Here is a 27,159-nt window from a genome sequence, read left to right as displayed (position 1 = left end):
CCTGGGAGTTACATATGTATTTTTGTCAGAAGTGCAAAGCACAGTTTGGCATAAATGCAAGCCGTTAGAGAATTTATCAGAGCTGTAAGCACTTGCAGCATCACTGGCTCCACATGAATGTATACACTGAATCTCTTTCATGATCAGTTGTGAAGATATAAGCATAAACTCGGTATTAAGCATGGATATTTTTTGTAATCAGTATGGTGGACCCTGAGGGAAATACACCCATTGAATTTTCCTTAGGCTTTCTAAGATAATTTGTATAAGACTGATGATGAATTTCAATAGGTTTGAAAGCTCAGTCCCATTGAGGAAAAGGGTAATAGTTATTTCCCAATTAAACTCTTTCAGATTAGCTTACTGACAAAGGGACATAAATTTGAACCCACAGCATACATTAACATTAGATGAGCTTCTACTGAAGATGGTAAATTTTCAGATGTTTTTTCTTAATTTCACAAATATTTTTCAGTCATTTCCATAAGACCAGCCAGAAATTCTGCTGTATTCATAGAACAGACTAACAAGTAACAGCAGTGGCTTGGAAACACCTTCCATCTTTAATATACTCCCCAGTCACCAAGTGAGAATCATACCATGTAAACATTTCTAGCACTTGTTATTAATGCAAAACCATCTGTAGGAATCTGTTCTACTTTAAAGCCTTCTTTCCCATTTTCTAAACACAATCATAATGTAGTCTGTTTCCTCTGAAACACGAAACATTTTCAGGGTCTATATGAATACTTTTTCCAATAAGACTCAATAAAATTATGATGCAAGGGCATGATCCTCCATCCACTAAAGTTAATGAAAAGTGTACTCTGGTTTAAACAGTACAGAAAGAATGTCTACAACAAGAAATTAAACGCAGCCAAAACTGTGGACTTTCTATCTAACATCTGGCCCCATTTACAAGTATCAGTCAAGAGCATTAAATAAAGACAAATCAAATGCCTTACAAAATGTCTCCAGCTTCAGTTCCCTTGCAGCTCCAATGTTCATTAACATTAACATACATTTGCTTCAGGTGGAAAAGAGTTTTTAAAAAATACCAAGTAGGTATCATCTCGATTTCTCATTTTGCTATTGACCAAGCGATAACAGTTGACTGCTAACTACTGAATCACTACTAGTTGAATTTGGATCTGATCTCTTTTATGAAATAGAAGGCTTTATATCATACAGATTTTCTTCTGAGTAATCTCTTTCCCCTCACTTCATATTTGCAAATGAACTTAACTGATCAGCGGTTCATATGGTATTGAAGAAAAACTTATGACAAATACAAAAAAATCTTCTAATTTCTTCTCAAAATCTTACCTTCATTTTCAAGAAAAACCATCATAGGCACTTTGCATAACATGCCCTTTAAAGACTAATTTTAGTTTTAAGAGAAATCTTTGATAGGATCCTCATTTAGGATTCATTTCTATTCTGGTTTTTGTGAGGGGCGTTACCTTAAACCTGTTTACAGAATAGCAGCAAAGAAAGGTGGTCATTTGTACCCACAGCTTTGAGCAATTAAAGACAGCAGTGATGCATTCTAGAAAAGAGTAAGTTGTCCTAGTTCTGTTTTGTTTCCCCTATGAAGTGTTCTAACACTTCTCATTTGGTTAAGAGATTTGAAGTCAAAGGATCCCCAAACTTGTCTGTGTGCATGTTCATTGACGTACACCAGAACGTTACCTATTTAGATTTTTAAGGAAACTGTCTGCACTGACTAGTTAGAAATGCAGAAAGGCATTTGACAGCAGACAAAATGGGCTAGACAACACTCACACCTCCTCCCTAAGCTTCTCTTTTTGTCTTCACATAAAGCATGTTTGCTGCCAAGGCCAGTCCTGTCTTTTCCTTGGCTCTCTCCTGCTCTGCTCCCTCATTGCTCAAAGGTAAGTCAAGGAAAGGGCCAGCCTCCACAGACACCAGCGGGAGGAACCACGACTGAGCAGGAGGGACAAACTCCATAGGGGGGTTCATCAGCTTCCTCCTTGTATCCATCCAGAGGGACCATCAGTCAGACCTCAGTTCCTCCCAGAGAACAGACTGGTGGAGGAGACGGCCACTGGTGGTCAGAGATAATACCTTGCACGTCATCAAGTTTTTTACTTTCCCAAGTAAGTGATTTCAGATCTTAATTGCTTAAACAGTGGGATGTGAGATAAACCTTCAACTTAGTAAACTTCTTTGACAAAATTTCTGCTTTGTATATTACTGAGAACATGATGATGAAAATAATACACTATGTACACTATAAAATACACTATGTCCTTGAAATGCAGATTTGCATTTATTTAAAAAGTAATTTTGTACAGGTATAATTAGTAATTAAAATGTTTTCAAATGGCTAAGGAATCTAGCAGTCAGGATTAGATTTAATCCTGAGTGACCACAATTAAAATTCAATTGTTCACACTTTCAAAATTTTTCAACCTAAATCTTTTGTGAGTTTAAGTTTGAAAAAGATGAAATTAAACCAAGTTACCAATAAACTTTAATCTACATACTTTGGGAATTTTTTTTATGGATATGTATGCATACACATACAAGCTACGTGATCTTAGGTGAAAAAGAAGTAAATGAAACTTCTCTATTGATGCTTTCCACTGATTTTTATAAGTCAATAGGATAAGGAAGAATGGATCCAAGAGTCAAAATTAAAATTAATTGAGTATTTAGCCTGAAGGTCAACAACTTTCCTGGCCATCTGCCATAGTAGCTGGTGGTATTTGTCACACTGTGCAGCTGCATTGGTTTGAGTACCTACTGTGGACATCAAAGAAGCTGATGTGCAAGGAAAACCCTTAATATCCAGAGACACTGACACTGATCTTGCCAAGCACGTCCTCCAACAAGTCAATTGCAGAACGTGTAGCAGCTCAAGGTTAGTTTATAGTGCACTTGGACAACTGTGTCACTCTAACAGAGGTGTTTGGGATATTATCAAAGTTACCCTGCTGCAAATTAAAGTTTGAGTTAACCTAAGATGGAAAGTTATAGTTCATACAAGACTTAATCATAGTACTTCAGATCATTAGGAATACATCATAGCAAAGAGCAATCTAATCCCAAAATGAGAAAAATACCTTGCCATGGAATTAAGGCTGACTTTATATCAGAAATAAAAAATACGTACATAGGTTTTAAACAGACTAGTGGTTAGTCCAGAACCACAGACCAGAGAAAAAAAGAAGCAAAGAGCTGTTAGCAGGTTAAACAGGGAGATACACAATTAAGATGCCCCAAAAGCCTTAACTTTGGACCATATATCTTCTTAAAACAAAAGAAAATATGTGAATTTACTATTCAATGATGAAATGTTTTAAACTAAATCATGTTATACTTACAGGGCATTTTGATTGGGCAGAATAAAGAGAGGTTAGATGCTGTAGTTCTAAATTCCTGTATTCTGTTCAGGACACTTTTCTCAAGTAGAACTTCAAGCATGAATACATCAAATGTTATGTTTAAATTCCAAACTTGAAATACACATTAAAAAGTTGACTGTTCTGCTCTATGATGGCATCAATTTACCAGTAAATGCAGTTAAAATGATGTCATGAAATGCCATGAACAAAAAGCTTTTCTACACTTTTCAAATTGAATTAAAATTCTAGTGAAGAAGGTTAATACTATATTAAATCACTTTAGGCATTAACTTCCTTCACTTTTCTGAGCACTGGTAAAGCCATCCATTTCTACATGGGCTTATTCAATTTGAAGAGCAAAAGGATGCTCAAAGTTTATATACAGTGTGTGAGAATGGAGTGCTGTCCTTATACCTACCTTGTGATTCAGTTCTTAAATCTATTACCTAACCAAATGTGACATGCTATGATTACTTCTCCTGAAAGGACAAAACATAAACATTGTATCAAAAACTTAACAGTCTCTTTGGTGTTCTGAAAAAGCTGCCTGATCTGTGCCTCAAACATCACTCATATGTTTCTCTCCTGGCTGCAAAGTAGGGAAAAGATGCTGAATTCACAGTTTGACTCCTCACTACTTGCAGGAAGCCCACATGAGGACTTTTGCTTTTGTTTCGCTAATAACAGCACCAAAGACAAGGTGATTGTCAGAAGCTCTAGAAGAGTGCTTTCCTGTGGGCTGTTCTCAGTGAGACTCTGCTCAGACTGGGGGAGCGAGAGAAAGGAGATAAAGACAGAGAAAATGGCAGAGACCAATTAGTCAACACAGCCTGTCAAGCAACCCAGCACTGGGAACCAAGAAGCTGCCTCACTGCACACCCAGCCACAGAAACAGCAGGTGTAAAAAATGTATAATTGGTCAAAGTAAAGTAAAACATAAATGGCGTTTCTCACACAAAGAAAATAAGGAAACTATCTTTTGATGTTGTTGGAAAAAAAACCTGTAAAAAGAGAGGCAATAACCGCAAAGTTGGGGTCTGATTAAGACCCTGAATCTGTGATGCTGACATTATGTGGAATATGAAAAAGACAACTAAGAAAATAGAGTATTTGGAAAAGTATCGGTGCCAAGGACAGCACCAACATATTTGTCTAACTTTCCTACATAGCGATCTTATCACTTTGCTCAATCTACCAAAATAAGCTGAAAAAGCAGAACTCTAAATGTGAAAAGTGGCTGCAGCAAAACCCTGCACATAATGCCTTCTCACAGAAAACTACAATAGGGGAGAAAAATATTTAAAGGCTGGGAAAAGTATGGCAAGAGGTAGTGGTTGAGGAAACAATCTTAAAAATAAAACCCAAAACATAACAGTGTGTGTGTTTTGAAAAGGACAAGGAAAAACCCAAATCCCCCTCTGAACCAATGCTCCAGGGAGAGAACCCCAGTGAAGATAAAGACACAGTCAGGTATTTAAGGACTCTGCAAAAGGAGACTCCACTTCTGTGTGTAGCATTCATTCAGGCAAAATAATAAAATGATGCAAATACACCTGATTTTTTTGGGTTTTTTTAATTTAACCACTGAGAGCAGAAAAAACTGATTTGGGCTCACCCGTAGTAAATACTTTCATTTAAGGAACTAATTTCCATGAAACCATTCTTGGAAGAGGAGCAATTAATTTCAAAGACAAAAAACTCTTCTTTTCTACGCCAAATCAGATCAAAAGCTGTCTTTCTGTGAAAGGTTTTTAAAACTTACTGGACTTAAAATATCCTTCCTTTATCTCTTTACAAAGTCAGTTCTAATCCTGCTTTAGCTGCATGAAACAACAGTTTACTGTTGTCACAGTCATGTAGTAATGACACATGGCTAAGAAGACACAACACTGCTCTCCCTCTATTTGCCTAGTCTGGTCTGCAAAGTAAAAAAAGTGTCACTGTGGATGGATGATAAATGCTGAAATTATGTTCATTTCTGAAGTTATAGAGTATAAATGTAGAACACACAAACATTCATTTTAAATAAAATGCTTTTTAAAATGCTCCCCCTATGTATTCCTCTGCCTATATATTCCCTATTCCCCAGAGGGATACTCCCCATTTCCAATTCTACTCAATGGATATAATTTGAATAGGGACTGACTTTGAGGTCCTCCAGATTTAGAATAAGATAGTAAAACAGCTTTCAAGTATTTTGACTCATTCAAGCATAAATAACAGTCGCAGGTGATTGGTGAAGGAAAATTATGTCAAAGCAGAGGGAAAAAATTAGCTTCAGAAACTTGAAGCTGTTGTTCAAGTTATGCTAAGTACATAACGTGATAGTAAATGTTTTTATACAGTTTCAAAGACTTGGCTTTGTTTGGTACTTTGGTGATTAAAAAGTTAGCCTTTTAGGGCCCTAAATGGCTTGAAAAATATGCTATATTATTTCACAGAAGTATGGACTGAGGCAGTAAAAGAAAAAGAGCATCTTACATCATGGCTGTCTCTAAAATTAATTTTAACATCAAATAGATGCAAAAAACCATACACATACATATTTAAACCACTCTTTAAAAATATCAGGACATCTGTCTTGTAGGAGTTATTGCTCTTGGTGAAAATACTCACAGCAGAACAGGGGCTTCTGATAATCAGTTGAGTCAAAACAGGCCTACTTATTACAAACAACAGAAAATAAGATTATTTCTTACTTCTGCCTTCTAAATTTTGATGGGTTTTTTTTGTTCTCAAACAACAAGGCATTCTCATGCCAGGTGCCCTGAAAAGCTGAAATCCCTCCTGTGACTTTCAATCATAATATCTCAAGCACATTACCAATATTGTTTCTGACTCAAAAATTTACCTACATTAAGTATAGAACTGCAAAAGTGGTATCTCTCATGATTACTATAAAACTAAAAGACACAAGCAAGCTACAAGCATGCAACAGAAGTCCTACTATCCATGATTAACCGAGTAGAAATTAGTATTCTCACATGGTGCTTCATTGCGCACTTGCAAGAAATAATACCAAATAATTCAATAAAGCGGTAATTAAAAACCTGTCTCAATTCTCCTGATACTGTGGCAATCATGCTCCCACAACCTCGCAGCTGAGCACGGAGCGCTCAGCTGCCTGCGCTGCACCGCGAAGAAACAATCCACCCACCGCTGACTCCTGTTGTTTCATAGGGGATCCAATTACTGATAGCGTTCTGACACCAGAGATTAGCTGATTGCCAGTTCAGTGTGCTTACAAAATCTTATGTGTCACAGGAGGCCCTTTACTTGTTTCTGTAAGACAAACAGTGCTTTTTTTTAAATCTATTAAAAACCCACTAGAATATCTTCTCTCTCATGTGTAGCACTTCAGCCCCATCCTGTTGGACTCAAAGCAAATTCCTCCTTTAAAATTGTCACAGAACTAAAGTGTGGTGACAGTAGCAGCAAAAATACACTTTTAATTGTGATTTTCAACGAAGAGTTTTAAGAGAGGCAGAAGCTATATATGCCACTATTTTACCACTCAGAAAGACCGCAAATCTTTCTGAAGTCTGAGATCACAATTAAAATCTTTCCTAATTAAAAAATGTTGATGGAATTTTGCACTGCTCTTTTTCCAAATCTAAGAGCACATTGGAACAAGCACTTGTGTGGAAAACAGTGATTTGGTTTTTTGTTAGAATGTGTTTTTCTAATCTCCATTGCTGTAAATAAAATTCATTAGGAATGTATAATATCAGTCAGTTAAATTCTGTTACCATTCAATGGAAATATATCAGGGGGGACCCAATACTATTTTTCTGTTCCAGCTCTTGAACTGAAACAAAAAGAAGACATGAAAAGGCAAACTACAGGTCAGGCAAATTAATATTTAAGCAAGAAAGGTCAGATACTAAGGAAACATAAGGAAGAAAGACAATGATGAGCAAAAAATACTTCTATTTTCTCACCGCCAACACTAGTATTCTTACAGGCAGACATCCTAATGGCTCTGCTGGTTATTCAAGTGCTTAGGCTGTAGCTACATATGAGATACCAAGAATACCCTTTTTAATGCTCCAATGAACTTTACCATCCATTCTAGAAAACAATGTCTTCATCACCTGCGACCAGGCACATTATATTACTTTGAATACCATAGGATTTTACTGTGAATAACACCTTCTCTAGAGAACAGAAGTTTAAATTGATGTGGGAAATTATGTAATGCTACACAGACTTAAAAAAAAATGGACTTTATTTATTCATATTACAATATCCAAAAAAAAATGCACAAGGGCATTTTACAACCCCCAATTAATTAATTTCCACAAATCTTCCTTAAATAACAATGGAAATTAACCCATAAATTTCTGGGATTTAATTTTACCCAATGACAAGATGCAAATTTTGTTTCAAATTATTAGAAAAATATTTCATTCACAATATATGAACAAAGAATACTGCCGAATAACAAAAAACCAGAGCTAAGACAGTATTAAAAATACATGCTGCATTTTCTTTTAATACCCCTTCCTCGGAAAAGAAAGCTGTGGAAACTTGCTGGTCAAAAGTATATTTAGGTTTTATCGTATACCCTAACAGGAGCAAAGTAAGACACACAATCATAAAACAGATCAAGATAAAGAAGCCAATTCAAAGTTTTTAACCTCACTGTCTCCCAAGCACAGTATGAAAACAGAGCTGACTTAGACAGGGTGGGTAGGGATGCTACGAGCCATCTTTGCCACCCCTCTGCTCACAGCAAGGATCACTAACCTGCCTCTGACAGAAGTTTGCCTAACTCATTCCCAGAATCTTCAACAGGAATGCTTCAGCATCTCTAATCCATCAGCTGCTGTGCTTCATTAACCTTACACTTACAATGGTTTCCCTAATGTCTAACTTAAATCTCCCTCACTAGAATGTAAAAACATTATTATTCTTCTCCTGTTCCCCACAGACAAAAGGACAGTTTAGTACTTTCGTCTTTGCAACAGCCTCTCATGTATTTGAATCTCAATCCTAAACCTTTTCTTCAATTGACTAATCTTTCAAATTGTGGATTTGGGAAAAGTTTTCTAGGATGCTGACCATCCTGGTTGATTTTCTTTGGACTTGCGTGAAAGTCATGGATCAACTAAAGTACGATAAGGAGCTACAAACACACTGTTAACTTCCACAGCGCCATCCTCTCCACTGCCAACATACACAAATGGTACCTGCCTACTGCACTCAGCACTTGCTGAGCACTGCTGTTCTTCTACTAAAACTGTACCTCAGCACTTTTTACTAATAAAACTGTTGACTGGGCAATAAACATATGCCTAACTTCAAATCCCTTTCACCAAAAAAAGCCCCAAACCCAGACCTCATTAATTTAAATTTTGCACTCTGTTTTGTGGTGTGACTTACCCTAGCCTCATTGTATCACCTAGCCAAGGTATATTGTTACTAAAAAATATTATTTCATTAGGTAAGTACTTAGTAGGTTGACAGGCATTTCACATACACCCATTACAAGTTGCTGTGCAAAATCAGGGGGCAAAAACATGAACATTGTGTGTTCGTACACCTGAAAAAATTAAAACTGTTAAATAAGAAATACAAGGAAGTGCATTATCATATGAAGATAACTAGCTCCTTTTGATAGAGGTGACAATGACAGTGAGCTATGAGCTATAGGAATGTTCTAGATCGGAGGGACTCTCTTGCTCCTTAAATCTCTTATGGGTTAGGTGTCATTGCTCCCCTGGCTCTTGTTAAACATTATCAGCTAAACTTGTTAGACAGTGTTCCCAAGGCAGGGCTGCTGGAGCATTGAACCTAAATCATCAAAATAAAAGTGAAGTTATTACAAATTAACCATAGGTGAGTCCTTACTAAATGTTAATTTTAAACTGCATTATTGAATTACATCATCCATCATTAATGAAACACTGAGCCTCTGACTACATACCCTTCACCAATTCAGTGTGTATGGGATTAGGAAGAGTGATTGAGTGATTTTTTTCAATAATACTCTATTTTGATGCTTGCTCCAAGTATTTTACCATCCCATATCACCCTCACAGTGACTTTAGCAGAGTGTCCTTGCTCCTCAAGGTCACCCAGGAACCCTGAGCAGATGTACTACAAAATAGAAGTGTATGTAGGAGAGAACACATTGCAAGCAGGTTTGCCATTCTGTAGCACTAAACATTTCCAACCACTTATCAACTGTAGAGTTGCTATTTGCATTTTGTACCCCATACATGAAAGCACTACAGCTGCCTGTGGCAACAAAGGAAACGCAAAACTTGCTGGAAGAAAATAAATAAAATAAAACCATTTCCTATGGGACAACTCAAAGTCTCACCTCATCATCCTGAGACATCAGGGATTCTGTGTTGCCTCTGTTTTTTATTAATAATGCAGCAACAGTCTTTTAACCACTCTTTCAGAAGAGAAGCTTTTCCTTTGGAGGTGATATGAGTCATGTGATTACCTCACTCATCTGGAGTCAAAGGCTAAAAACTGATAGAGGTTGTCACTATCAACTAGCCTATAATTTGGCACCCAGAGAAGCAGTAATAAATGAGTGTTTATCTACTCAATGGGGAATTTCATCTCACTTTCTGCCCCCAAAGTCATTACCTGCACAATAGGAATGAGCAATGGAAATTCACAACATAATAAACTATTAGAGGCTTACTGCTTAAACTGCATCTTAAAATCATTTTCTGGACCAGAAGCTATAAGCGAACTCTGCTCCACAACATAAGAAGAAACATTTGTTGATATGGTGAAACAAAAGGTATTTGCATCTCCTAAGAAGAGAGAAGCATTTTATACTCCAGATAAACAGTTTCTTCTGTTCTCAGTATTGTTTTCCTTGGTGAAGAAAAACATTAAATAGTCCTAATTTTCTTTTCTTAGAAATCATTTTAATAAAAGAGTGCTACTAAGCAATATTTGTATACGTCTTTTTATCTAACTGAACATTGAAAGATATTTCTATCTTGTTGAAAAAAATTTGTGTGCTCAAAAGGGTAAGTAATAAGAAAATATTGTTCAATTAACTTGGTATACCATTTACACTTTAGTATATTGCCAGTAAGTAAAAAACCAATACTTTCGGCGTAATATCCACTCAAAATCATGCACAGAAACTTAGTCTGAATAATAATTTTTTTTTCTAATATTGGCACCTTACTAGGGAAGAAATGAAAATATCTGTAAATGTAACAGCACTGAAAATGGTCAAAAGTCATATTTTTATTCAGTATTTTTGTGAAATGCATTGTGGTATCATTTTAAAACTAAGATATGGAAAGCTATCAGTTTCAAGCATTACCTCTCCACTGCCTAATCTTAACAACCTAGTTTCTCATCACTGTTATATTTGTTCAAGCATGAAAAACGTATTATTTTTTTCCCTTTTTTCATGTTCTGTGAAGATATTTCAGTCTAGAAATCTAAGATTATCTATTCTAGTACTGATATCACTGAAGTAACTGTGTAGTCATCCTGTGATCCTGTGAGAGGAAACACAGCAAGAAAATTAGGTAGTCATTAAGGGAACAACAGAAGCCCCTTACATAAATAACTGTACAGTAATTCAAAAGAATATGGGGAGAAGAGTTGCTTGAGGCTTATGCTTCTTTATTCTGTAAGCCTTGAATGTATTATCTGCCCAAACCTTGGGAAAGAGACCACCTGGTAACTCCTTTTTAAGCTTAAGTGAAGAAATCAGTGTTTCTGTTTTTCCTAAAAAGAATTAAATTTTTTTGAGCAGCTAATACAGTATCTATGGTTTCTTACTACTTTAAAGTGACTGGACTAAGTAACTCCTTAATGTTAAAATAGGCAAACATCCTAGCTCACCATGGAGGTTTTTCTGTTTGTTTTCTTAAGTCACAGGGGAAACTGGAAGTGAGGACACCATACTTTCTCCAACCAAAGGAATGTAATTACTTCTAAGAATATATTTGGTTTAATGAAAATAGTATGTTTCCTTTCCTAAAGCCTGACATGATAATTTACTCATTTTAATTTTTCCCTGTCTATAGGAAATTAAAGACCACAGAAAGGAACAGACAGCTTCAGAAAATTTGCAGTGAGAATCAAGTCCTCATCCCAGAAGGTACCAGCAACGTGCACAAGGCATACAAGTCCCACCAGTCTGGTTGATTTCAGTCCCCATGGAAAACTCACACCCTGGACTTTCTCAGTCTTGCCTTCAGGTTCAGAATAGAGACAATCAAATTATTTCACATTATTCAAATTATTTCTCAGGCAATGAAGTAAGTTAATTAGACATTTCTCTCCATGTATCAATGGATAGTGTTCTCCACCATGATGTTTACAGATGTCATTCTCAGCAGAGGAGAACACAACCTTTCTGTGCAAATTTCAGGGTGTTCCCACACCATCAGCCTCTATACTCTGACAGTATAGAGCGGGGAAATTTTTTTTTCCCTTTTTTGTGCACATTTTTTGACTAAAGGAATAGTGGATTTCAGTCTCCAGCTATGAAGTGTGCACTTTTCACTGGCAATAAAATTGCAAAAGCTTCACATTGCACCTGAACATAATTGTAATAGCTTAGAAATTAGCATATTCAAGAAAAATATCAGAATTGCTTATGAGGCCTGGCTTATGTTTTATCTGAATTTGACTCATTTTTTATCAAAACTTGGCTTTTACCAATCACAGACTTGTGATTTATCAGAATATATTTATGCTTACAATCAGTGTTCTATCTCTGTGCTCTCTGGTACTGACTATCTGAAATGCGACTTTTACTATGAACTCATCAGAAAGGCTGAGGGAGATATGGGAAGGTGCAGCAGAGAGCAGGAGAAAAGCAGGATGGATCAGACCTCAGCATTTATCTTTGTTGGTGAGCCTGAACATTTACTGTTGCTCAAAGTCTCCAAAGAAGAGCAAAAGGAGCAGAAAAATTCCTGATGTTGCTTTCTTAACAATGATTTCAGGACACACTAATTAATTTTTCGCTGCCAAGAAAGAGGAGTGGACAACCTAAATTTCAAAATCTTCAAATTATCTGTGTGAATCAGAAGGCTGCATTCATGGAGGGCAAGCACTGACATTTATTTTGTATAGTGGTGCACGTCTTGAGAGAATTGCCACTGGAATATTACTCCCACTCTACATGTCAAACATGAATATAAAATCAATATGGAGCCATGGTCCCAGCATTTCTCACGCACCTTTGTTACCCCCCCCAGAGGGTTTTGCCACACTTGGGATTTGGCTCCCCCAGGACATGGAACGAGGCTCACTGCAATCCTTCTGCTTGGCACAGCCTCGCTGCCGAGGGTTGGCAATGGCTCAGCAAGACCCCTGCATCTGTGGAGGGAAAGTGCAAGGTGAGACAAAGGTGATTTGTGGTAAATTTGCTGCTCTGTCAGCAAGTCCTGGGAAACAGAAAGTAAAAAGTGTGTTTTCCACAATACAGGTGATAGCCTCATTTGAAATTATACAACTGGAGTTGCTTTGTGACAAAGACATGTTGCTTTCTGTCTTAAGACATGACAGAAATAAACCCACAAGCTAACCTGTCAAATACACTTAGGCTCACATAAAAGCTTGACTTGATAGATCCCCAAGTTGTTTCCCCAAAAACATAATTTCCATTTGAACTCATAATAAATTAACCTTCATTTCATAGCTGAACTAGTTCTCTAACAGGCTCTACACTTCAGTTTACCTCATGATCAGACATTGTCAAAAACTTTAATTAATCAAAAGCATCACAGTTATGAGGGAAGAAAACCCCAGCAAACCACATCACACTATTGTCTTCTTCAAATAGGCTATAGCAGATCTCCCTCCCTGTTTACACTCTCCTGGAACACTGCTCAGGCAGCTGTTTCTGAGCTCAACATCCCAAAACTGCCAGTCTCAGAGGAGCTTCATTTTCCCAGACAATGTACATCCCTGTGAGTCACTGGTGCCTTTCAAACCTGGATTTGAAAAGATTCCTATTTAAGTTGAAAGGTATTTAAAGGTGCAGTTCTAACACATTTCTTCTGCATCAGGTATTGGTATGCCAACCTGTTTTAATGTATATAGTCAGAAAGCTACAATAGTCTATTATCCTCAACTGAAATTACACCAGCTAAGGCCCCTTCCTACTTCTGGCTGCTGATATACTAAATCATTGCTCCTAAATATGATGACCTAGTGCTCAAAAATACTCTTGAATTCCCATCTGGATCTTGTTCCTGGGTATTTTGCTTTATGGAATGGAGCTCAGTTATTTCGTTCCTTTTTCTCCACCTCAAGTTTCCAAAGCTCAAGGCCAACATTTTGCTGAGGCCCATGAGAGGAAACAACAGCTAATTTCCATGACACAGATGGGGAAAAAGATCATAACCACAGCTCCTTACCTTCAGTGGCTGCAAAAGATACCACACTCAGTTATCCCTGGCAGGATGTTAGTTATTTTCTAGTCCAGTAAGATCAGAGAGGGGACTATTCAGAGAAGCAGCTCCTGCACACCTCATTACTGAAGATGAAGAGGCAAACATGACCCCAATGTCATAGGAAACACATATGGCAATTTCTACTGCTTCTACTGCTAAAACTCAAACCAAAAAACTTGTTATCCTGGACCAGAATATATGCCTATTTTTTAAAACAAGATCTTCAGAAGAAAAGGGATCTCTGTGGAGAGATGACAGCATGTTTGGTCTCATCTGTGGATGCATCCTGGCAGCAGATTCTGTATGGGGATGCCAAATGAACTCACGAGCTTGTGGGGGCCCATGTAACTTATTGCCTTCAGTTTCAGAACACAACATCTTTCAGAACTAACAACTCTATAGACAAACTAAGGAAGGCCAAGGCAAATTCTGAACCTACTGAATTTGTGTTGTTGGGTAATAGCACATCATGCGAAGTCATCTAAAACATGGTGCCACACACCCATTTTCTTACAGCTTGAATCAACACTTGCAATGTTTCTGAAAACATATTGAAACTTTCCAAAGATTTGAGAGGATCTTATAAATCAGTGCACAGACAAGTCTTTTCACCAACCACAGACATGCAACTTTGTTCAGGATGGCTGGTAGAAGAGGGTGAGTTATGGACTTATGACTAGACAGAAGTTTGGCCAAAAGAGCTTGCAGTTATAAAAAGAGTCATGTCTTTTGTAGTCAAGAGAATCCTGTATTATAGGTGCTTGTATGAACAACATCCACAGAAAAAATCTCATCAGAGCTCATTTTATAGGCTTTATAATGGTGAAGAACCAAACAATCCCATCTTGGAATCAAACCCCTGGTTTCAGATAATAAAAGCATTTTGAAAATCAGTATTTAGACACAATTCAAAGGTCAATTTTTGCAAGTTGCACATCCTGCTGAAACTTAGGCTTGCCCCACTACTTTAAAAAAAACACAGTCAGAGAATGAAATATCTCAAGGAAAAATTACTGTATCATGAAAATAGGGAATTTATAGAGATATACGCAACATTTAATTACGTGAAATAATCACCACATATTTATATTAGTCAGATTTTCCAAGAGCTCGAAGCTCCCCACCTAAACCCCACTTATCATGAGCTGAGAAGTTAGCTGTTTCTTATTCCTAGCTAAGAGCCATGGGAATTCCTCTGCAATCTATTGAAAATATCATTTGTCTATATACTGGTATCTACTTGACTAAAAGAAAGCTATTGAAAGAACCAATTCTGCTAGTGTTAATTTGCTACAACTTTTTTGTCATGCATGAACAAAAAATTGCTCTTCTATCCCAATAAAGCAGAAATACAAACTGCAGGAAACAATTCCTTCAGTCCTCATGGAATATGCATTAAAAGGTTCAACAAAAGTTGTTATCTCAGACCGTACATTTACTATTAAATTATTGATGAGCTGCTTCTATTGTCATTTGTACTTCTGTTACCGGAAATTAAAGCAAATACTAAATTTCTAAATACACCATGTCTAGAAATAAAAAAGTGTTCATAGGCGCCAGGATTCCCTGCAGTCCCAAAGGGATTTTCATAACCTCACAGGTATCTTCAAGTCCTAGAATTTGCATTCTGCTTCTCGGCTCAGCTTGCAGATGTTTAAAAATACATGCAAACAGACAATTCGCTTTTGGCTACACATCTAAGAGGTTCAAACATCTGAATTATTCTGTCTGAGGTCAACTACAATTTATGTGCCAAATTAGGTTGAAATCGAGCTGGGAAGAGCTATGAAATACTGAGATCTTTGGTGCTTGGGAACTTGAGGCTATTTCTGACCAATGTGCATCCTCTCAGATCTTCTTCCAGGAAAGGGAGGCATTTTCAGGAACCAAATATGAAATACAAACTTACAACTTATGAATCTGTAGGCTTCAGTCATTTAAATTTTGCTGTGCAAACAGATATAAAATGTGGATTAGAATAGCAAAATTTTGTAAGAGTGTTCCTTGGATTTTGGAATTCTAGAAAACAAAGGATGCACATGCCATCGTATGCACTTGCATGCCAACAAGATTTGCAATAAAGACAAAAAGACATGTTTCCCTGGGCTTTAACAATCTATATCGCTATACTGTTTAACATAACCAGAAAACATTTTCCAGGAACTCGGGTTCAAGGCATCTAAGAGGTATACATCTAAGTGGTATAATTCCACCAAAATGTTGTTATAGTGTATAGATGCAGTACTAATTACATATATATATATATATATACATACATATATATACACACACATACACACACACATATATATATATATATATGTTTCAGTATAATTTAGTCAGTTACCAAGAGAATTAACATCCATCCCAACATATATGGGCTAATTTTTGCACAATTCAAAATTGTGAACTAGTAACTCAAATAAATGTACTATCTTTAAAATAATATTCCATAAATTTCTAAATGATGGAGAATATTTCATATTCTCTCTCATCTCCTGAAATTTTTCAACACAATTAAGGTAGAGCTAAAGAAAACTCAAGTGATTCTCCTCAGGGATTCATGTTTAAGTAAATTCCCAACCCCCAACTGAAAGGCATTTTTTGCTTTCTATTTTCTTGGAACAGATAACACCAATATTAAAACTAGTCTTGGGAAGGGTCAACTTGAAACAGAATTAACCATAAATGAAAACGCTAATTAAATTAGCATTTTTTTTTTCTTTACTAAATATACTGAACTTCGAAGTCCAAGTAGGGATTTTAAAAATCTAAAATAGTTATCAGCCTTCAGTATTGTTAATGTCTCTCCCACTCACCTCATCCCCACCAGCTTCCCAGTCTTACTTCTTCCAGGAACAGAGAAAAGAACAGTGAAAGAACACTGGGAAATGGACCAAGATGCACTTGTAGATATTTGTTTTAAGATTGAAGAACTCAACAGCATAATTCACTATGTGCCAGACACATTTTTCAGAAATAATTAGCATACTAGCATAATCCTGAAATTTAAGCCTCAAATGTGCTTTAATGAGCTGACTCCAAAAATGTTCAAGATTCCCATCCATAAAGAAGCTACAGAAAAAAAAATTAGTCTAAGAAGTGATTTCTGGTATTTTTTCCTCCCTTTTAATAGAAAATCAAACTTCAAATAGATTGGATTCAACCAAAGCCCTCTTTCTTTCCCAGTACAAAATTAAAAAGAAAAAAAAATCATCCTTATCAGGGAGAGAAGGAGAGTCAGAATCTAATAAATCTATCTTGTCTGACACAAAATTACAAGTGTGACGTAAAAATCTAGCTAGTCTGACAAAAAATTAAGCTGCTCCTAGTATAACTTTAAAGAATACAAACCATCTCAAAAGCAAGAGAGGAAATAACAAGAAGCAGTTTCTAGAGGTATGAAAGTGATACCCCAGTTGGATTCATTCTGTAAGCACAGGGTGCGATGATAACAATGTACCTGAATCCCTACATGAGACTCAGAGCTGCATGAAGAGCAGAAGACTCTGGTAACAGATCCAACTTGCCTGATCACTACAGGTTCCTGATGAACACCTATACATTTCCTCCTTATGCAAATCAGAGGAAAAGGCCGAATACTATCATTTGAGAATTTATTTTCAGTGCAACCTTTAAGAAATACAGAACTCTACACAGAAATAAACATCTCATTTCTGGAGAAGAAAAATCCAAGCCCCCTGCAAGAATAGCTTTGCCAGTACTGTGTATGCTTGTCCTTGACCATGTCTCAGACTAGGCAGTTAAGGATGATTATAAAACTAGAGACATGCTCCTCCCACTTTCTGGTTAAATTGGAGATTTAAACTTAACTTGAATGAGCAGCTTCATGACAGCTACATTTTATAGCCACCGTGATGTCTACCCTCCAAGAACCTCACTAATTCCATTTTTAACTTACAGCTTTGTCCTCCTTAATTTCTTTTTGCACTGAGTTCCACAACTCCGCTTCACATTGACAGGAAGGGTTTTAAAACTTGTTCTTCCTGGGCAGCAGAAGAAACATTATCTGGCTCTTCTCTGGTCACCTTCTCCTCACATGTTCTGGTGTAAGGAGAGCCAAATCTGAACTAATTGTAACATAGGACAGGGAGACTTCTTTTTCCCCCCAAATTCTTGTTTCAACCCGTTCACCCTGTGAACACAGCAGTAAATTCCTCTTCTAAAAAACTCTCTCCTTCCAGCACGCTCCTGTCAGGAGGCTTATGACTGCTCTAGCAGTCAGCCCTGGTATGTTATTTTGGTCCACAAGTCTTACTTTCCTGAGCTGACACCTATATCTAGTTATGACTCTGTTTAAATGAACCATAGTATTTGTGAGCATTAAAGTCACCACACAGGAAAGCCCTCTGACCTGCTAGCTGATTCCTTTATCTTAACAAATGTTCAACCTGGCCAAAACTGCCACTTTATACACAATCTCAAGAAAGCTGAAGGCTCAGGGACCTCTCAGAAGAGGTAAAAAACACTCCTCTGAGGTACAGCACATTTGCCTTGAGCCCTACCAAAAAGACTAAAATGGAGGGAAAGGAAATTGATGGAGAATGATAAAGTTTAAAAATAAGACATAATTTCTTCCAATTAGAGAGAACTGATGATAACTGAACCAATGGCCAAGGGAACACATTTGTCTATATTTCACTAGATTCATTAAATCACTTAGTGTGACGTGGAAGATATGATAGTTATAATGAGATGGCATAAAGAAGGGAAAAAATAAGATTGAACAGTAGAAAACACCATCAGTCAGTGAGATTTGTCTTTAAACATTCTCAGAAATGTAAATTGCATTGACAGAGAGGACCATCTCTTAGTTTAACTAAAGATAAGAAAAAAAAAAAAAAACATTTAAAGAGATAATTCCACATGGAGGGGGAAAACAAATTAAATATATTTTCCAACATGCTTCTGTGCGTCTCTTCTAACAAAAGCTGTGCAAATCTGACCTCAGCCTGAAACAATCTCTACAGAGTTGCAAATACTGATGGATGGCTATCATATACTCACCAGGCACACAGTCCTGTGGAACATGGATAATTTGAGGGAGGAATCAGATTAGCTCAAGTTGCTTCAAGGCCCCCTCCTCTCTCTCTGACTCTCTCCCTCCAAGGGCACTATCTCACGTGAGTGCAACATTCCAGAACAATGAAATTGGTAAAGCAACAGAAGAAAAACTCATGAGGGTGGATTAAAAAAAAAAACTTACACAGAAGCAGAACCAAGGCTGCAAAATTGCTTCCTAAATGTCTCTTCCAAAAGAAACATACAGAGAAAATGTTAACATTTTCTCCCCACACCCTGAAGGTGCCCTGCAGTAGTCCTACTGTAAGTTAACACTGTTCCATTTCTACACACATGTGTTAGGACCTATCACATGAGTATCTAAGCGAATTATATCAAAAATGTTATCTTTTTTTCCCTTAGCGTGACTCATGTCAGCTGGACTACTCTAAAAAGTATTAAACATCATTAAATATATTAAATTTAAGCTTAAATTGTGCCAGCAGGGCTAGTTAAGAAAATAAAAGAAAAAATAATATTTTAATTAATTATGTTCCCAGGTTGTGGTGCTGGGTGCTACCCTCACTACTTTCATACAGTCTCAATTATTTCCATGAATGGATAGGTATGTCTACCAATCCTTCTGGCAGCATTTCCACTGCTGTTGCTTGGCGCAAGATTTAAAAGGAAATCCAGGAAAGTCCAGAATGTGCTATAAAAATTAGGAAGTATTTAAGCACCTAGATCACCTTCCCAGGGGACCTTCCACACTTACCTGACTTAAATTTCATGGACTGTCCCTGGAAAGTGCCCTGCTTTCTGTACTGACAGCAGTATAACCCTACTTTTTTTCTGACATCTAAGAGATACTCAAAATAGCAAGTTCTTACCAGCATGGTGCTGTGGAAGACAAATTTTAGGACCAGAGGGATTATTTTACAGCAGTAAAAATCTACTGAAAATTGGTTTTACATATTATGGTACCTACACCATTGCAACATTCAATATTTTTATGAGTATTCTAAACACATACCTGTATATATGTACAAACACAGCAAGCTATAGCAACTGATGTGTTTTGTGGTTGGTTTGGTTGTTGTTGTTTTTTATTAACTAATGATGTTTATAGTCTTAGAAGCTTTTCAACAGTGACAAATACAGTATTTGAAAAAGTCAAATTGTGTATTGCATGTCAAATCTAGCATGCCTCTGGGAGGACAAATCAGCATGTGTTACACTTTCAAGTCTGCAAGCACAACTGTTAAGTATATTATGATCAACAGGAGGAATGCAGAGTACATCAAAGGGAAAAATAAAACTCCTGGTAGATAGTAACCATTTTCTTCTTTTCTGTAAGAAATACTAAGATGCTGGAAATTGCTCATACTTAAATCACTATTAATTAAAATAAGCCTTAGCTACTCCTTCCTCAACGCCCTACTCCTTTTCCTCTCTCTGCTTCCAAAACACAACAGAGAAAAAAGAGATGTCTGTGTAATGGAAACGTACACAACTTCCAACAATTTGAATTTAGAAGTAAATTAAATTTCTTTGGTTTACACTATAATGGTGCTTCAGTTTTGGTAACTTTTTCTAAAGGTTATTTAATTTTTGTACGACACTTTAGAAAAATTTTTGCTAAATGCACAGAGTTCAAATGCCCTCCTTATGCCCTTTTCCAACAAAATAACTTTTCTCATTCAACTTAATCAGACACTGTTCTCTGCTCCCACTTGTCCACACAAAGAGATTTTTTTCTCTAAAATTTCAGAAGTGCCTCTCAGCTGAGGTATGAAGTGCAGGAGTTTATTCCAATTGAACTTTACCTAAATCAACCAACAGTGCTCCCACTTCCCACAAACAGCTGTTTTCTGATCTTTGCCACCACTTTGTTTCTCTGGGGAGTTTTCTCAGCAGCATGACACAACCACATGTTCATAGACATTCCCATCAGATACACAAGTAGCTTTGGGGAGAAAATAAAGACTCTGGGTGCAATATGAAAAATAGAAATATTCCTGCACACGTGACAGGACAGAGAAGGCGGAGACCACACTACCTCTGCCCCAGGTTTCCCTGGATTCCTAAGGCACTGGTCAGAGGGATAGAACAGGACACCTCAGTCTGAGAAGAGGCACAGAGATGCAAAAGGGTATCAACTAGCTGGTTTTCTCATTCTGGTTTAGCATCAGCATGGATGGGGACTGGCATATTATATTAAGTTGTGGAGTTCCCACTTCTCTTGAGTGTACTATTTTTTCTTTATTTTTAATTTCTTGATAGATTTTTAAAAATTGATTAAGAAGCTGAGTCACAATCTCATCTAGCTTCTCTAATCTAAAGGTTAATACAAGCATCCAAGCATCACATTAACATAATAGCAGCAAAAATCAATCCAGCATGAGACTGAAAGCACTAAATTCACCCTTAATTCCAATTACAGCCTGTTGTTCAAGTTTTAAATTTTATGTAAGAAATTGATACAATCATAATTTCCTACCTCCTAAACCCTTTCAGGAGAAAGCAAAAAAAAAACAAAAAAAAGGAAGTAAAACAGGGACTTGGCAAAGAATTCCCCTTTTCACTGATACATGATGACCTTCTTCTAGATCTTTCTTGGAAAAAACTTTATAAATTTTTTCTTGAAATATTCTAATGTCTACATTAGAAGTTAGTGTAGGGACAACGCTGTGAAGGATAAAGAGAAACAAAACAGATTAAAGGGAATAACAACCTAGATCTTGTTTGCAATATGAGTACAACACACCAAAAAGTATTTTGAATGCAGTAAAATACACATGCATTTTGCCACAGCTAATATCTGGTGCAAGTTCACGGCTTAGAAAGAGCCTTTGTGCCATCCTTGAAGTTACTGCATTCAAAAGGACGTAAACAAGAGTGGAAAAATACCTTTAAAATGCATTTCACGTTTTCTTCTAGTCCGAAATTACAATTACTACGCACTTTGTAAGCCTGCAGCCAGTTTTAGTAAACTGCTACTTACAGGTCTTGCATGACAGCCAACAGATGAAAGTGGTGAGTGAGAGCTCTCATTCACTGCTGCTGGCAACCCACTGCCTTTCTGATTTCTTTCTTCAGAAACAAAGATTAGGTGGGGGAAAATAAGGTAAAGGGTTATTTTTAAAAGTCCTTATTTTCAAATCACTATCCAGGAGCTGGCTGAGTTGCGCTCTTATTAGCTGTCTCTCATCTTCCACTTCTGTCTCCATAGAAACCTTGCAGCAGCATCTCCTGCCTCACTAACCTGAAGTTTCAGATTTGGCTGGTGCCAAGCCTGGCTGGGCAAGCTGGGGGAGGATAAAGGCAGCACCCCTCCAGTGCTGAGGTTCACGCTGCTGGCCCCGTCACACAGAGACTTTGCGTACAAAACAGAGAAGTCACCTCTAACCCATTGCACAGACTGAGGCAGAAGGCTCATCCCAATCCTAGCTGCTTCCCTTTTCTCCATCACCCTTGCACAGAAGAATACATGATGATTGGGATTACGTAGCTCAGTATCCCTCCCTTTCACTTATTTTCCAGACTTTGTGGGTTTTAGTTTATGAACTTTTTCTTTTACCTGCTTCAACTTTTCCATTGCTATTATCCCAACTGGAATATACTAAAAAAGTGACATTTTGAGATGACAGCTATGAGGCACCAGGTGGCCAAAACTGAGTAGTCAAATGCAAAAGAAGTTACTACTCTCTACAGACTGCCCAAGGGGACTACTAAAAACTCCAAGATGGGGAATTGCTCTCATCAGAAGGAGAGGGCATGTTCAGGGAGACAGTCCCTCAGAATGGTTTCCCCTGCCAGCCCCAGTTAATCTCATTTCATTTGAGTAAATTGTTCTTAAAATAAAAAATCTCTGCTCTCGGGCACACAAACAGGAAGAAGTGGGTTACGGAAACAAAAACACAATAACAATGTCTAGCAACTTGCTAACAACAAGGGAGACTACGGAAACACTCAGCACCGTGTAAGGGGTAACAAAATGTATCCTGTGAAAACCCCGAGAAAGGAGGGGCTATCCTCCCATGTTTCAGAACTACTTCAACAGTATATGAACACAGTTTCTTCTCTTTGTAGCTATTAGGCCCTGCAGACAGTTTCTGTTCAAGAGATATGTGCACAGTGTGCCAGAACTCTGAACAATCTACAAGAAACAGAACTGATTTTTTATTTTGTTTTTCCAATGTATTAAAGCCTCAACCTCTATATGAAATATGTACTTACTGAAAAATCAAACCATGGGTTACAGAACAGATTTGGAGCTTTGGTGGGTGTGGGTAAGTCTAGAGGTTGCACAATAATACATACACACAAAGAGTAAGTAGTAGATATTCCTTGTCTATTGTTTTCAACCAAATGCTAAAGCAAATTGACAATCCAGATGCGTGTTGCTGTGCAAAGAATGTATCTGCATATTGGTTTTTAGTGTATCTAGAGTTGTGAAGAATTTCTAAATATAAAGAATGTGTAAGGACAAATACTAGCTTTTAAGTCCATTTCATGGACATGGAAGGTGGTGAACAGAAAGAAGAAATGTCAGATTTGTGCAATAACAGTTTTGAACCAATGTGCTGAATGCAGATAGCAGTGACCACAAGTTATTGTCGAGATGATGGTTATTTTCTGTGACATCAGTACACATTTAATCACATTGGCAAAATTTTTTGTCCAAACCATTTAGTAGCTCCTGCTTCCAGAAAGAAATTTTCTAAAACCATGCACTTCAACCTACCAGCAAATAGTTTGTTTTCTAATAAAAATTTTCAAAGGTGTAATTTATGGGGAAATAATACTCAGTATTATGCTTTTTTTTTTTTTTTTGGTGTCTGTTTCACTTCACTGAATGTTAGGTGTGAATTTGTGTTCTCATCATAGAAAGAAGAGCAGTCTGCTCAAATCAGCATTCCTGGTATGGGACAATACAGTTGCCATCTGTGTCAATGCAACAACCCTGCCAAGACACGCCAAGCTCGTAGTTTAATTTGACAGAGAATCTTACAGTGCCCCCATCACACTCACTCTCTTTCAATTTACCATACTTCCTCAGTGACGGAAACCAAATGTTAAACAGCAAAATGAAGGCTGGTTCAGTTTCCAACAATGAGATCATTTTTCAAAGCTATGATTTCCAGCTGAGGGCCAATTGAAGGTCTTGGATGCCTTCATTCTCCATTCTTAGATGCAAAGGCCCTGCCACGACAACAGGAATGTAAATTTTTAAGAAGAAGATATTAAACAGTAATAAACAATATAGCTACACGAGTTATTTGTAGAGATCATGTTGCTGCCCAGATAGTATAATTGCTCAGCAAAATTGAAAAATTTAATGTTGAAAGCTGAGAATAACACTACAAAAATTAATTTCTTCATTCAAGTCAATGCCATCAGCAAGGACTACACTGCCACCATTTTCTGATGCCACAGGCCCAGAGGAAAATGACAGCTGTTATTGAAGATAAAGATGATTTTGTAGAAGTGCTTGAGGATTTACTAGCACAAAATGAAAGAGCAAACTTCTACCTCTTTAAAGCAGAGGGCTGGAACCCATGCAATCAATAACAGTAGACTGAACAAAAGCAGAAGAAGCTAAAGGAAATACCTTGACAGACTAGAAAAAAAAACCCACAGAGGTAAGAGACACCTCTGGAAAATTTAACCTATCAATTTTAGTAGTGCACCTGCAATTTAATCACAGCATGGCACATTTAGAGCATTGAGAATTGAAACTAGAATTCAAGGGGGTCTACATTCTCATTCAGGTTTAAGGGAATAATATCTTTGTCTAGCAGATTGACCTACAGACTGTTCCAAATGCTGTTTTTGCAAGAAATGACACTAACAGTGTGGAGCAAGAAACACCGGATCAGAGCCCTTTCATGATGCAAGTGGAGAGAAGAGAAGCATCCTAATCACAACATTATTTGACACTCAAAATCACCAAGGCAGATGGCTTTTGCTCCAAAAAGTGCAGGAGCAAGAAGGGCAAGGGAGTGTAACAGAGCTGCCTGTCCACAAACACTGCTTTAGCTCCTGCTGAGGGCCCAGGATGGACGCAGCCCAAAGGGCTGAGCTGCACTCTCCAGCCTCGTACCCTGCTAGAGCTGCCTCTCCAATGCAGACACCAGGATGTGAGCAGCCATGCAGTCAGCTGGATCAGGTGATTGATCCATCTGAAAACTAACCCTACAAGGGAAAGAAAAGGAAGATCAGTTTTCAGTTGATCAGCAAAGCTTTACAAGCTCTTTCTACAACAAAGAGGAGACAGGACCAGCAGTTTCTGTGGTACTGCTGGCCCAGGTCAGCAAAGCTGCTGCAATGAAAGGCTCCTGCTCACTCCTTCATGCACACAATCATAGTGCTGCTAACCAGGTGACCCTTCCTCAGGCGCTTCACATCACAGCAGTATTTAGTTTAGTGGAGGACAGCTTGGCCTGCAGTTCAAGTAGATTCAAATTACAGAGCAAGTGGCCCAAAATATCTCCAGCCAAAGAGATGGTAACTACTTCTTCCTTGCATTCTGAAGAGAGAACAATGTGTCACCCTGTACTTGGAGCATGAAAATATTTGATATAATTGGTCAACAGTATGATCAAGATGATTGAAGATGATGAAATTGACAGAGAGAGAAAAAACGAAGTGCTCTTGCTTAGCCAGGCTCTGGTAGAATGTATTGATTTACAGCAAACAAAACAATGTGGGAAATAATATTCAGACAGCCTTGTGGGTATATTTTGGCTGCCAGCTCATTTCAACAAAATGGATGCTATTCAAAGCCGCAATTCTCACAAACTTTAAGTTAACCACACACACATTCTCTCTATATAAACACACAGAAATTAATATTAAGATTATGATAGAGGGTAGAGAATTATCAAATAAACAATAAGAGAGGAACCAAAATTAAGGTTGATGATGAAATCAGAACTGGACCTCATTATCCATGTTTAATTACACAACTGTCTTTTTTCTCTTTTTGATAGGACCCCTATCTCATTAAGTGCACAGGAAGACCATTACTGAGTAATGGATTATTTAATACAAACTACTCTCAAGCATCTTTGGTCTGCAGAGTGATATACAGACAATACCCACAATGAGAAGGAGAGGAGGGATGACACATTGATGATACCTGGGTCAACCACAAGATGTTGAAGGGGTTTGTGCTGTTCATCATCAAATTTAAAAGTCCTCCTCTGTAGGCAAAATAACAACATGAGCCACCCAGACACTGAATCCTCTACAAGACTTTAGTCAATAAGATATCTCAAGAGAGAGGCAAGAACTGTGGAGAGTCATACACTGAGCTATGGCAAATTACACCAGGAAATTAAGAGTAAGAATGCATTAGTAGCTGAACACAAATGCATGTGTGACAACAAACATTGACTGTGATAGAGACAAATATGTGGTGTTTGCTTGTGTGAGAGCAAGAGGATTGCCCCCAGCCTCAGGTGGGTGACTCTGTTGTCCCAGTTGAAGGGAAGAGGAGCCAAGGCCTTTTACCAATAAACCCAATACTGTGCTCAGTATTTATGGCCAGGGGCAAGAGCAGGCTGGGTAAGACAGACGTTATCTGGAAGCTACCTCATTTGGTGTCCCCAACATGTGAACTGTGCCAAAGCTGCCAGAAAGGTCAGAGGAAAGAAAAAACCCCAACACATTTAGTTTATAATTCCTTTGCATTATTTTACTAGTGCATGACCTACTGTAGCCTAGTAGGCGTAGAAAAAACCTTAGCCAAAATTAGGTGTACCTTTCAGAGATTTATTCTTGTATAGTTTCAGCTTCATCCAAAATTCAAAAAATCAGGGGAACTGGTTTTACATGTCACAGCTTGCTCACTCTTGGTACATGTGAGAGAATATGTGTACACGTCATGGAAAACATGAGGGAGAGAAAAGGAAACCAGCAAGATTTATGATTATGCACTTATTTATACATATTATGACATATTCCTTTATTTTGCTTTCAAAGCAAACTGTTAGTTAACAGTTCACATTGAGTATATCCAAAATATATACATGTTACTGGCAAGATTACATGCAAAATCATGCATTTAATAGAGCAAAAATACAGGGGTTTTTCACTCTTTTACCTTTATTTCAATACCTGGACTATGAATTAGCTAATAAGGCAGCTGTTGACAAGAAAAAATAATGATTTTATTCACAGATGACCACTGATTAAAATAAGATTATAATTTTTTCCTGTTTTCTTGCAACAAATTGCAATTTGATGGATCTTACTTATATATTTTCATAAATGGAAAGTCTGCTACAAAAATTAAAACTCTACTGCCAGTAAAGGAAACTTTTTTCATAAGCTGAAGGAACTCCCAAAAAATAGTA

At 37.4% G+C, this 27,159-nt stretch overlaps 1 long non-coding RNA gene across 3 annotated transcripts in view; it reads right to left on the bottom strand.

Annotated features, from left to right (window-relative positions):
* Positions 1 to 27,159, bottom strand: part of LOC121663683 — a 77,144-nt gene that overhangs the window by 41,323 nt on the left and 8,662 nt on the right. For all 3 annotated transcript variants that reach the window (XR_006015713.1, XR_006015716.1, XR_006015714.1), the window contains exon 2: positions 12,557 to 12,695. This is a non-coding gene — a long non-coding RNA (uncharacterized LOC121663683). The remainder of the gene's footprint in view (positions 1 to 12,556; positions 12,696 to 27,159) is intronic.

The sequence above is a fragment of the Corvus kubaryi genome, unplaced genomic scaffold (assembly GCF_017639235.1).
Source record: "Corvus kubaryi isolate FWS band 111438036 unplaced genomic scaffold, C.kubaryi_AGA036_p1.0 129, whole genome shotgun sequence".
NCBI lineage: Eukaryota > Metazoa > Chordata > Aves > Passeriformes > Corvidae > Corvus > Corvus kubaryi.
The sequence above is the reverse complement of the archived record's forward strand: the minus strand, read 5'-3'. Positions and strand labels throughout refer to the sequence as shown.